This window comes from Eulemur rufifrons, chromosome 21, assembly GCF_041146395.1.
Source record: "Eulemur rufifrons isolate Redbay chromosome 21, OSU_ERuf_1, whole genome shotgun sequence".
NCBI lineage: Eukaryota > Metazoa > Chordata > Mammalia > Primates > Lemuridae > Eulemur > Eulemur rufifrons.
The window spans coordinates 17,621,867-17,635,616 of NC_091003.1; positions in this window are offsets into that span (position 1 = coordinate 17,621,867).

A 13,750-nucleotide genomic window follows, 5' to 3' on the forward strand; every position below is an offset into this window, starting at 1 on the left:
GGGAGTGGCTTGCACCTGGGGGCTCAGGATGTGTGCAATAGGTGAACAAATGGTGGGGACATGAACATGTGAGGACTGGACACAAGAATGTCCCCTGGTGGCAGCTTAGGAGGCGGCAGGGCTGGACAGAGAGGGCTAGTGTGCCCTTCCCTCCCTAGATCTCTTCCACCCTCTAGGCCCACCAGGAAATTCTTGACTCTGCCACATTCTTACACCCTGAGCTTCCTGTCTGAAATCCTTTCCCCACCTCAGTATTCCCCACCCCCACTCCTCAGGCAGCTCCGTGATCCTTCAGATGTTCCACGTTACCACCCCCTTCAGGGAGCTTTCGCTAGCCCCCCCGGGGTGGTGACAGCTGCTGCCTTCAGGCTCCCACAATGCCCTGCCTTTCCCTCGTTCTAATCCTTGTTCTAATCCTAAAGGGCTGCTTATTTGTCTCCTCCCTGGACCGTGAACTCCCTAAAGCCAAGGGCCATCTCTTAGTGTTGTATCCCTAGGGCCTGGTACCAGAGTATTGGTGAAGTTTGTTGAATGAATAAATACCAACATTCCCTGTTCCGTGTTCTTCATCTAATTATAAGCCATCTGGGCCTGCACTTGACAAGCCAGAGTTGAAGAAAGCCAGGCTCAGAGGGCCTCAGAGGCCATCAGTTGTACAGATGAGGAAACGGAGGCCCAGGTGGGTCAGCGGAGGGGGGGGGTGTCTGAGTCGCCCTGCCTGGCTTCTGGTTATGCACCTGGAGCTCCGCGAGGGCAGGAACCAAGACTGGGACGTTATTTTCTGGCGTGGCAGGGCGTATTGCCTGTTATCACAATCATTGCCCCTTACAAGGTGCTTACAAAGCATTCTTTATATGTATTTTTCCACGATTGCACATCCACAGGGAAGGAAAGTGCAATTGTCCCCATTTAGAGATGAACACACTGAGGCGTGGAGAGGTCAACTTGCTTATTTATCAGTATCTTCTGGTTTCTTTCACAAACTTGTCCGGATCCCACTGGAACTTCATAAGATTTGTCATCAAACAAATGATGGTTGAAACCGAGGCTCCCAGACTACAGAATCCATTTCTCTGTCTCCGAGCACTGGGCCGGCTCTGCTTGGAGAATCGCGCCAGCAGCAGCGCCCCCTGCAGGCGGCAGCCGGCACTCCCCTCCGCGCCGGAAATGGCCGAAGGCTTCCTCCAGCCTCCGAAGATTGCCGACCGTGCTCCTCCAAAGGCCCGTGCTTGGGGAAGCTGGGCGCGCCGCCTTCAGCCCTTACTCAACCTCCCAGGCGGCCTTGGTCACCGCAGTGTACGGCCAGTGGCATCTCCAGTCCTGCGGAAAGGTGGCAGTGACCTTGACTGTTGTTGCTTCCTTCGTCCTGAGTAAGCTGGGGCAGCGGGGAGTTCAGAGGGTGGGGTTCATCTCCATCGGAGGGTGTGGGCTTGGGAAGGGGCGTGCCGGGCGCTCTTCCTCCGGGTGGGCTGCTGGGGAAGGGGATCTGCCCTGGGGCACCCTGCCACAAGCCAGTAGCAAGGATACTGGTGCATCAAGCCCTGGGCCTGTGTTTTGGCGTCTGTGTCCGTGGGAAGCAGGCTGCTGCTCGCCCAGAACTCAGTTTCTGCACCTGTAAAATGGGGGCTCTTCCAAGACACTTCCACAAATGCAAAAATTGAGATTTCTTTCAGCATGTTTAGAATTCCCCACGCCAGGCAGACCCCTGAGAAATCGGAGCTAGATCCGGTGAGCTGGTGTGGACGCGCTGGGAGCCCTAGAGGTTGGGGACAGCCACTTCCCGGTGAACCAGGCACCCTGCAGCCTGGCATGGTGACAGACATGAGACATGGCTGTGGAAGTAACTGGCAACAGTAGTAACTCACGTTTATTGAGCACGTAGTTTGTGCCTGGGTTTGCACAAAGCTGGTCACATGCATTGTTTTGCCCTCACCACAGCCCTGTCGGTAGGTACGGTTATTGCTGTCCCCAATTGCTGAGTAGTAACCAGTCTAAGGTCACCCTGCTGACAAGTGGCCGAAGCAGTAGTCCCCAGTCTTACCCACAACACTGTCCTGAGGAACGTTCGGCCCAGAAGGCAGAATGGCTGTGGGGGAAATGACAAGGGCCTCACAGTATTAATCACATATACCGTGAACTGGGGACCCACTATGGCTGGGTGCTGGCCTAAGGGCATTTCACATTTGTACAGCTGAAAGTGACCCTATACTGTGGATTTTGTTATTTCCATTTCGAAGCTGAAGCTCAGAGAGGTCACTTCAAATGCCTCAGGACACGCTGTTAGTAAAAAACCGGAACTTGGGGGTTCACTGCCTGTGTGTCACTGTTAGGAGTACCCCACTCTTCTCTGAGCCTCAGTTTCTCCTGTGAAATGAGAGGCTCGAACTGGAAAGCCCTGGATATTCTTTCCCGAGGGGCCTTCTTTGATTTTTAGGAGTATTGACACAAGGTTGGGAGACCTGGGTGTGAAGACTACATTTGTGCCTAATGATCTGTGACCTGGGCACGCCTTAGCCACGTCCCCTGCATGTGTGGCTGCAGTGTTCCCGTTGGTAAAGTGTAGAGACTAGACAGGCCAGTCACCAGGCTGCTTTCTGGCTTGAATATTTTATGACTGCAGATGAAGAGAGAACCTGAGCTTCAGCAAGCTGTGCGCCCTGCGGGGATTTCTAGCGAGCATAGCGGCTCCCCTGCCCAGAACATCCTGCACGAGCCTCCCCAGGACAGACCCCTGCATGGGCGGGGGGAGCAGCCACCTCCGAACAATCGGCAGTGACTTGGGGAGCCCACCTGAGTTCAGACGACCCCAGGCTGGACGCCCGCACCCCCTTCGCAGTGAGGCCCCTCAGGCAAGTGACCTCTCTTCTCTGTGCCTCAGTTTCTGCCTGTATGAAATGAGGTGCCAATAGTACCGGGTTCCTTTGGGATTCGGTGAGAAAACATGCAAAAAAAAAAAAAAAAAACCTAACACCATTTCTGGCCTAGAAAGCCCTCAGTAAACACAACCGTTACTGCTTGTGCCTGCACCTTTCTGGTCTCGGGGGGAAGTTCCTAAGCCTTGGACTCTGCCCACCCTCTGAAGATGGTTGTAGGGGGAGCTGCGGGGAGAGGCAGGGTCCTGCTGGGTCAGCGGAGGATCCAGACTTGGGGACTCAGGTGGCCCCCGTCCCTGAGGCCACTGATGCTGGCTGCCACGCCTGAGGTGGCTTTAACGGGCCTTCCAGCACGTCCCTGGCTGGCGGCAGCATCTGGGGAGGGGCAGCGGCCATGTGAGGACAGACGGGCGGAGGAATGGCGCCAGGGCTGCTGCATGGTGCGCCGTAGCGCACAGCTCACTGCATCCTTGGGGCTCGAGCTGAGATGACAAGCGTGTGCTGTGCTTCGGGCTTTCTGAAGTGTGTCCACGTCAGTCGTGTCCCTGGGCCACAGCTGTATGGCATGGTACAGGGTTTCAACCTGCAGAGCAGGGACTCAGCTCCTGGGGGCCTGTGCAAGGGGCCAGGAACCCCCAAAACTATTGTGTGGGGGATCCTCAAGAGGTGTAAGACCCCAAAATGTCAAAGGAGTTTATTGATTGAGGAGTTGGAAGAACTGGTCCCCAGGCCCCACCTCTCCCCTCCTTCCTACCTGCTGTCATCCGTTCAGCAAACACTTCCTGAGACCTGTCGCAGGTCCTGCCCTGCGCTGGGAATACAGCGTGACGAAGGCAGGCTTCCGGCTCCATTGTCAGGAGCACCAACAAGGCGGGGCCGATTGTATAGAGGAGCAAGTCCAGGGGCTGTGGGAGCCTCATGTTGGGGTACCCGACCCCACGCGTGGCCGAAGGCAACCTGGGAGTCAGCACGTGAGCCCTGGCTCAGTGCCTGTGGCCTTGGGCAGACCGCCAGCCTCACGAGCCTCAGTTTCCTCCCTTTCTTGTGAGCCCAGTGGCACCACTTCTGAGTGGGGTGAGGATGGAGGAGGTGGTGGCCCATTGGAGCCTGGCCCCACGGAGGTGCTGGCTGTGTGTCGGCTCTCCTTGAGCAGGACTCCACCCAGGCTCACAGCACAGTGCTCCTTCCCCTGCCTTGGAGCCAGAGGGGCTCCTGTTTGAAACAGACCTGGGGGAAGAACCCTGGTGCGGAAGTCAGGGATCTGGCCCTGGTCCCCAGGGCTCTTCCTGGCCTTGCCAGGTGACCCCAGACAGGTTCTGGGAGCCACCTGGTCTGCGGGCGCCTGCGTGCGAGCAGTGGGAGGGCTGAGAAAGGTGAGCAGTCAGGGAGAGCTTCCCAAAGGAGGTGGCCTAGCTGAGGCCTGAAGGATTGAGAACAGGCGCCAGGAGAGAACAGGTGGGCTCCCTGGGCCTGGAGTGTTCTGATAGAACCTCTGGGTGTGATGGAGGAATCTTGGGGGGCACCTGAGCTCAGGTAGGAGGGAGGGAAGGAGTGGAATAGGGGAGAGCTGTGCTTCTGCTCCAAGGCTCTCTGACGGGTGGAGTTAATGACAAAGAGCAGGGCCCCTGGGGTCAGGAAGGCTTGGGTTTGAGTCCATTTGAACCACTGCTTCATCACGGACCCCTAGGTGAGGGTTCACCTGTCCAAGCCTCAGGACCTCCATGTGGGAAAAGGTGATGGTAATCGCACCTCACTCAAAAGGCTGCTGGATATCGCCTGACTCCATTTATATGAAATATCCAGAATAGGCAAATCTATAGAGACAGAAAATAGATTGGTGGTTACCTAGAGCTGAGGGGACCAGGGGATTGAGGGAGGACAGTTAAAGAGTACGACGTTTCTTTTTGGGGTGATGCAATGTTCTGAAATTGACTGTGGTGATGGTTGCACAACTCCATGAACATGGAATCGTGTACCTTAAATGGTTGCATTGTATGGTCTATGAATTATTATCTTAGTAAAGCTGTTATCAAAAAAACAAAAGGGGCTGGGTGCAGTGGCTCACGTCTGTAATCCTAACATTCTGGGAGGCCGAGGCAGGAGGATCGCTTGAGGCCAGGAGTTTGAGACCAGCTAAGCAAGAGTGAGACCCCGTCTCTACTAAAAATACAAAAATTAGCTGGGTGTTGTGATAATGTGACTGTAGTCCCAGCTACTCAGGAGGCTGAGGCAGGAAGATTGCTCGAGTCCAGGAATTTGAGGTTGCAGTGAGCTGGGATGACACCACTGTACTCTAGGCTGGGCAACAGAGCAAGATACTGTCTCAAAAACAAAACAAAACATACAGAAGGTTGTTGGGAGGATCAGGTGAGATGCTGCGTGCTCCCCAAACGTTAGCTGTCACTGGTGTTAGTTATTCCTGGCAGCCGGTCTAGCCTGCCCCTAGAGAGGGCCGATCGGCTCTGGGAGGTGGGGAAGGGGCCTGGGCCTCCACTAACTGGCTCGGGGCCCCAAGCAAAACACAAAAAAAACCTCTCTGAGCCTCAGTTTTCTCATCTGTGAAATGGGGGTGGTTTTCCGGGCCACAGCCAATTCTTGGAGCACTGTAACGCTCAGATTGGACCATGGTCTTTGCCAGATACAGATACAAGGTCAGATGTGGAGAAGGGTAGGGCTTGGGTGTTGCCTCTGTCTGCTCCCAGAGGGGCTGCCTTCACGCATCCACTCAGTGTTGCGTACTGAGTGTGGATGGCGTTCAAGACACCCTGCAGGGCATAGAACAGGAACCACAACTAACTGTGCCCTTCCTTGCCTGCCTGGAGCTCAGAGCCCCAGAGAAGGGGCACAGCACCATCTCCCGGGGCTGAGATGGAGTGCTCAGCTGTGTGGGCCATCATTGCATCATTCTGGGCCTCAGTTTCCTCGCCTGTAAAATGGGCAATAAATAGTGCCTGCCTCATAGCATATACACTTAGCACAGAGGAACCAGCATTCTCACTGTTGTTGTCATTAATATCATGATCATCAGCCTTTTGTCACCCACCTCAGCTACATTGTCACACAGTGAACTATGTCAGGGCTAGGCCACCTGATCTCCACCCTGGACCGTCAGCTTCCCCGGGGCAGGGCCTGGATGCCCCCTTTTCAGACCCAGCCCGAGGGCCCCAAGGAGCTCCTGGCTCCTCAGCAAGGCCCCAGCCAGGCCCAGCCACGGAAGGCACAGGCGGGGCCTGCTGGGTCTGCAGGCCTGACCAGGCAGGGACTGGAGCCTCTGTCCTGTCGTCTCCTTCCACCCAGCTGCAGGGAAGGTCACTGGGCCATTCCCCCAGCCGGCCTTTCTGGGCAGTCTGTTCTCACTGCGGCTGGAGCTGGCTGAGCCCGACTCAGCATCTCCTACCACATCCCTCCCTCTGCAGAACTGCAGCGGGGCTGGGGACCCGGCCAGCGACTGCAGCATCCCTGTCACCGTGGTGGGCAGAGGGCACGGGGCGGGGGAAGGGTGTGCCTCCCTGTCGGGCGCTAGGCCCTGCTCCAGACCCGCAGCCGCAGTGCCTGGTTTATGGCTCCCTCTGGGGTCTCTCCAGCAAAACTGCCTGCAAACCACTCCTTGTGGCCCGTTCTTTTCCAGGTCCCTGTTTGTAGACAGGTTGTCTCAGGCCACAGCCTGCTGTCCCACCCCCGGCCCCTGCCACCAGGCACCTGGGCAGGACAGGTTGTGCATTGAGAAGAAGGACAGGGTTCCATCCAGCCCCACTGTGGATGGGCTGGGCAGTCTAAAGTGGCTTATGGAGCTTCTCTGGGCCTCAGTTTCCCCATTTGTACAATGTGAATGATCTTGAAGGTATCATTGCCAATATCTGTGCTTCTGATGTCCCTTCACACATGCACACATGAGTCTTTTGCCTTGGAACTGAGCCTCCTATGTGTCTGATGGGGACTCAGCATCCAGGCTGGGCAGGCAAGAGAGAACTAAGACAGGGTGGGTGATGGGGTGGGGAGAGGCCCAGCTTTGGAGCCCCAAAGCCTCGGGCAGGACTCCCCCCTCTCCCCAGGCCAGTCCCTCACCTCCCTGAGCCTCAGGTTTTTTTTGTTTTTTGTTTTTTGTTTTTTGTTTTTTGTTTTTTGTTTTTGAGACAGAGTCTCGCTTTGTTGCCTGGGCTAGAGTGAGTACCGTGGCATCAGCCTAGCTCACAGCAACCTCAAACTTCTGGGCTTAAGCCATCCTCCTGCCTCAGCCTCCCGAGTAGCTGGGACTATAGGCATGCACCACCATGCCCGGCTAATTTTTTCTCTATATATTTTAGTTGGCCAGATAATTTCTTTCTATTTTTAGTAGAGACGGGGTCTTGCTCTTGCTCAGGCTGGTCTCGAACTCCTGAACTTGAGCGATCCACCCGCCTCGGCCTCCCAGAGTGCTAGGATTACAGGCGTGAGCCACCGCACCCGGCCATAGCCTCAGTTTCTTTATCCATAAAATAGGGAGAGGCAGACCTGAGTTATCGGAGGCAGATCCCTGTGCTGAGCACAGCTCCGGCAGGTGACAATAAATAGGGGTCTCCTTTTCCGTCGAGGTCCAGCTCAGCATCCTCGAGCCTGGTCCCCAGGGGCTGTCAATCCCCCTGCAGACAGTGGGAAGATGGGGGATGGGCTCTCGGTGGGCCTTTTGTGGCCATGGCATTGGGGCGGGGTGGTGGGCATCACTGTGCCTCCAGGGGGTGTGCGATTTACTCAGCGTCTTCTTGACGGCCACTGTGCACCTGGGCCTGCAGAGGACAGCTCTGGGCACCTCACATGTATCAACATGGGCTTGCTTTTATCTTCACAGCAGCACTACGGGATAAGCACTGTTTGTCTCATTTGGCGCAGAGAGGTTAAGTGACTTACTGGGGTCACACAGCTAATAAGCGATAGAATCAGGGTCTGAAACCAGGCAGTCCTCTGTGGCAAAAGCCTGTCTTCAGCTTCCCACTGCCCTCAGTGCCAGCCTCTGCCCTGCCTGTTCTGGAACAACCCACTAAATCTCACACCTCTGGCCTTTGCTCTTGCTGCCTCCCCTTCCTTTTCCTGACTCCCTTTCTCCTCTGACTGACCAACTGCTAGTCAGCCTTCAAGACTCAGCTGTGGCATCGCCTCTTCCAGGAAGCCTTCCTTGATGTCCTCCCTCTCCCAGGCTGGGTTAGGCCCCTCCTCTGGCCACTCTCGATTTTGTTTCCGCCGTCTCACATTCATCCCTCTTGTCGCAGACATCTGTTAATGTGTCTGCGTCCTCTGCTAGACTGTGAGCCCCTCATCCTCTCCTGGGCACCTACTTGCCTGGCATCATTTGTGGTACAGAGGCGATCACTGGGAGATGTTGAATGACTAAGTCTTAATGGTCAATAACCTTGTGACTAGTGGGCATGCTATTCTAGTATCCCTGTTTCACAGAGGAGGAAACCAAGGCACAGAGAGGTGACAAGATCTTCCTAAGTCACAGAGGTGGTAGTGCCAGAGCTGGTATTTGCTGGAATGGCCTTCTGGAAAGATCCTAGAAGGTGGGAGAGGACAGTGGTGATGGCCCTTACCTGGGGTCTATTGGGCAAATGGCCACTACTAATAATACTAATAATAGCAGTCTTATTTAGGACCTCTTACTGAGCAGCAGGCACCATGCCAAGCACTTTACACTATGAAGTAAGTGCTGGGATTCACTCTGGGGAAACAGAGGCTCAGAGAGGTTATGTGACTTGTTCAAGGTCACACAGCAATGATTTACCAAACCAGGGTTTAAAATTTATTTATTTTAGTTTTTAAAATTTAGAGATAGGGTCTCGCTATGTTGCCCAGGCTGGCCTTGAACTCCTGCGCTCAAGCGATTCTTCTGCCTCAGCCTCCAGAGTAGCTGGGACTACAGGCATGCACCACCACACCTGGCTAAAAATTTTTAATGATGAATGGATCAAAAGTCCAAAGCCCCAAAGGATAGATATTAAAAAGTCTCTCTTCTCTTCTGTCCCCAGCTATCCAGGTCTTCCTCCGAGAGGGACCTGGGATGGTCTGATTCTCAGGTGTCCTTCTGAGCAGGTTTGTGTGTTCCCAAACGTGGTGTGTGTTATTCACAGCCAGGTTTATGGGGTTTTTTTGTTTATTTTGTTTTGTTTTGAGACAGAGTCTTGCTGTGTTGCCCGGCTAGAGTGCCATGGCGTCAGCCTGGCTCACAGCAACCTCAAGCTCCTGGGCTCAAGCAATCCTCCTGCCTCAGTCTCCCAAGTAGCTGGGACTACAGGTGTGCACCACCACACCTGGCTAATTTTTTCTATTTTTAGTTTGCTAATTTCTTTTTAGTAGAGACGGGGTCTCACTCTTGCTCAGGCTGGTCTCAAACTCCTGACCTCGGCCTCCCAGAGTGCTAGGATTACAGGCGTGAGCCACCGCGCCCGGCCCAGAGCCAAGTTTAAACCCAGGCCTATGAGATGCCCCGTCTCACCCAGGGCTGCCCAGGGATTGGGACAGAGTGCCCAGCATACCCTGGCCGAGATGTGGGGCCAACAGAGGCCTCCATCCTCCCACCCTGGCGTCACTGGGCACTCTTATTTGGTGTCCAATCCTGTGGTGTCCTTGGGAATGTAGACAATAGAGATCCAGGACTCTCACCACCACCCCATTCCCCAGGGTGACGCTCTGTGTGGTAGCACCATGACCGAGTTTCCCCTCTGGGGGGTGGGGCAGGGCGGTGGGGAGGAGGGCTGACAGGCTGGGAGTCAGGCCTCTTGGTTCACCTGTTGCTGACTTAGGAGCCCTGGGCCTGCCCGAGCCCAGTTCCCTCTGAAATGGGGGTGATCGTCTCTCTCCCATTGACCTCGTGGGATTTGGGGTGCTGAGGGGAGGGAGTGCAGGAGAGGGTGTTTGCATCTGCAAAGCAGAGGTCGCAAGCAGGCAGTGCACAGGCTGCTGTGGCCCGCAGATCAGCTGGGTTAGCCCCCCAAGGGGCATTAGAAAGATTTGATTTGGAAATAATAGCCATGGTTGCACAACCTTTGAAATGCAATTAATGCCACTGAACTGTACACTAAAAAATGGTAAAATGGCAAATTTTCTCTTATGTATATTTTACACAATTTTTTAAAATGTGAAAATAAAAGATTTGAATTAGTCGCCCAATCAGAGAAACAGAGCCCACTTGCGGGGGCTTAATGGGGACGGTTTTGAAAAGCAAAACTGGACGGGGTTAACACCCTGGCCTCTTCCCACCCGCCGGTCTCCCTGAGGTGCCTCCCACGCCAGGACCTCGCAGGGCCCGTTGGCAGAGGAGCTGGGAGATGCAGTTTGCGGTTGTCAACCCCGGATGCCAAGCGGAGCAGAGGGAGGGCAGCAGGTGTGTCTAAAATCACACAGCAAGTGACGGATACAGTTGTCAGCATTAAACGACTGGGCAATTTAGCATAAAAATCTGGGTTCATAGCTTCTGAAACCCCAAAGGCTTTGGCTCCCTCAGGGCTACCATCTTGGCGGTGGATGGGGTGGCGGTGGGGGCGTTTGTGAAGCCCATCTCTGCCTAGCTGTGCTGTGGGCATTGGGCTTGGGGAGCCCTGCCGAGGAGTCCTGAGAAGCCCCCGGGGTTGCCAGGGTTCTGAGCAGCACTCGGCAAGGCGCGAGGGGACCCCGGTCCTCAAGGGCAGGGATCAGAGGAAGAGAAGCCATGCGGAACCTCAGCTGGGTAGACTGAGCAGTCGGGGCCAGGGGCCCCGTGGGGCAAGATCAGCCCCTAGAGAGAGCGCATTGGGTGTCTGGGACTGTGGGAACCATACTTTTGTAGCTTTTGGACGGGGGTGGTGTGTTTATTTTTGTTTTCTTTCTGAGGCAATCAGGGCCTGTGTTCAGACCAGCTCTTCCAGGAAAGCCCAGCGTGTGATCCTGTGACAGACTGTCGTGGAGGAGGAGGTGGCGGAGCCTGGAGTTTCCTTCTGAACATCCCGAGGGACACAAAAGCACCCAGGCGCCCAGGGGCACAGGCGGAGTTTGAGGAGAGCTGTATCTAGACCACAGGCCTCCTGGTCCCCAGGGAGCTGAGAGCACCTGCTCTGGAGTTAGTGAGACCGGGGCAAGTCCCGACTGTCACTCAGCGACCTTGGACAAGGCCCTCAGCTCCAGAGCCAGGTTCCTCTTGTCAGAAGGGGATGCCGACACCGCCCTTGCAGGGCTGTGGGAAGGCGTGGAGGGGCCTGCTTAGCCCACACAGCGCCTGGGAACCAGGGTTGTCATGGTGACGAAGAGGCCAGTCCTAGGGCTACTGTGATGACCCGAACTGCCCTCTGACCCCTACAGGATGGAGAGCCTCCAGATTCCCTCCTCTGCTCTTCCTGCCCCCTCTCCGGCAACACACGAGCAGGAATTTGTCCTCTGCAGAGATGTGCAGGAAGAAAGTCTCCTTTTTTGATGAGACAGCGATGAGGTGATGTCTGGGATTTTTATATCCCCATGGCTGAACTGCTGCCAGACGTAGAGTCCAGGCTGGATTCCATCAGCCACATTTGTCCTCTGGGCTCGCAGCCCCGGGGGGGACCTTCGGGGATCCACCTTGAGACCCACCAGCTGGGAAGAAGTTGACCAGTGCAGTTTCAAGAGCCGCCACCTCCCCTGGGGACCCAGCAGGGTCCTTGCAAGCTTGATGTCTTTTCTTTAAAAAAAAAAAAAAAAACAAACTTTTTTTTTTCTTGTTGCCAAAGTAAGAAACCCTTTGAGGGGTAGGAACTAACCCCGTTTTGGGGGGTGGGCGGAAGTCTGCATGGGTCAGTTACCTTGCGCAGAGGGACCCGGCGGTGAGTGTCAGGTCAGCCCTGATCCTATTAATCAAGCCTATTAATCCACAGAAGCCTGAGTCCTTAATGCCATTTGGGGTCACTGGGCGACTGCAGTTGCTCAATAAAAGGATCAATGGTTCGGAGAATTTGAGATAGTTGGTGATAATGTTATAGGATCATATTTTATTTTTTTTATTTATTTTTTGAGACAAAGTCTCACTTTGTTGCCCGGGCTAGAGTGCCATGGCGTCAGCCTAGCCCAGCAACCTCAGACTCCTGGGCTCAAGCAATCCTCCTGCCTCAGCCTCCCGAATAGCTGGGACTACAGGCATGCGCCACCATGCCCGGCTAATTTTTTCTATATATATTTTTAGCCGTCCATATAATTTCTTTCTATTTTTAGTAGAGACGGGGTCTCGCTCTTGCTCAGGCTGGTCTCGAACTCCTGAGCTCAAACGATCCGCCCACCTCGGCCTCCCAGAGTGCTAGGATTACAGGCGTGAGCCACCGCGCCCGCCCTATAGGATCATATTTTAAATGAGGGGGAAAAAATCCCTAAGAGTAACACACACATAGTAAAGGAAAAAATACTCAGTTATAAAAATGTCTGAGGTAGGCAGTGACAGCCCTTGAAACCCGACCGTCTAGAGACAAGCTCTGGAACCATTTATATAGAGTCTTCCAGATTTTTCTATGCATTTACAGGTAGATGTTAACATGATGTTGTTAAAAGGTTACACTCTACATTCTGTTTTACAACTTGCTTTTTGCAAATAACAGTAACTCCTGAAATGGGGAAATTTTTAACCTGGCAGATTCATGACGGATCTGGCGGGGAAAGTGCCTGGTCAGGTTTTGTGCGAAATTGTGTAGTGGGGGGTGTGTGTGAGCAAACTATGACTCGTCAGAATTTCAGGAAAGATTCAGATCCAAGCCCGTTGTTTTTCAGTTGGGGAAAGTGAGGCCAAGAGGGGAAGGGACTCAGGGGAGGTGGGTGGGAGGCCCAGCCCCTCAGGGTGGCCTTGAGGGATGAGGACAAGAATGCCGCAGTCGCCTGGCCCTGGGCATCCTGCCCTGGCCGTGGGGAGGAGCCGCATCCTGCAGAGCTGGAAGGAAAGCGAGGGAGTCCTGCCCAAGCCACCAGGCTGAGCCTCTGCAGTTCCTGCCAGGAGAAGACCTACAGCCGCCGCTGGGAGCTTGGGAAGGTTACGGAGACCGAGCCCAGTGCAGGGCTTGGGGAGGACTCCAGCTGCGGTGTCTGCCACGGGCCTGGTGCTCCAGGCTCAGAGAAGCCCTCCAAGAGGCAGGCCTCGAATGCGGGGTGGATGAGGAGCAGGGGCAGAGGCGCCCAGCAAGTCCTGCAGGGCCTCCTGCACACCTGGTATGCAGACCCTGGGGAGGGTACCTAGCACAAGGCCTGGCTGGCTCTTGTCACTGTAGCTGTGAGTATTATCAGTGCAGTCACGCAGGCTTTGTGGAGCTCAGCTGCCCGGAACTTTTCTAGCTGCCGTAGGGTCTAACATGGCCAGTTTGAGGGCTGCCATCTATTGAGAAGGTCTCTTATGTGAGCCCTGTGCCAAGCATTGTATTTTTTTTTTTTTTTTTTTTTAGAGATGGGGTCTGGTTCTGTCACCCAGGCTGGAGTACAGTGGTGTGATCATAGCTCAATGTAACCTCCAACTCCTGGGCTCAAGCAGTCCACCCACCTTGACCTCCAAAAGTGCCAGGATTATAGGCATGAGCCACTGCACCTGGCCTGCCCTGTTGGAACCTTAATTGCCTCACGTAGAAAATGGGGACACTCACCTCTGTCCCACTGGCCTCCTGACGGTATTCTCAAGGTCTTCTGTGACTGATTTGAAGGAATTCTATGACTGTCAAGGGCTGTTCCAATATCAGACATGGCTTTTATTCATATGGAGCTGGGCACACAGTACATGTTCTATGAACCTTGCAAGGTGGCTCACACCTGTAATCCCAGCACTTTGGGACACCGAGGTGGGAGGATCGTTTGAGCCTAGGAGTGTAAGACCAGCCTGGGCAACACAGTGAGACCCCATCTCTACAAAAAGATTTAAAAATTAGCCAGGCCTAGTG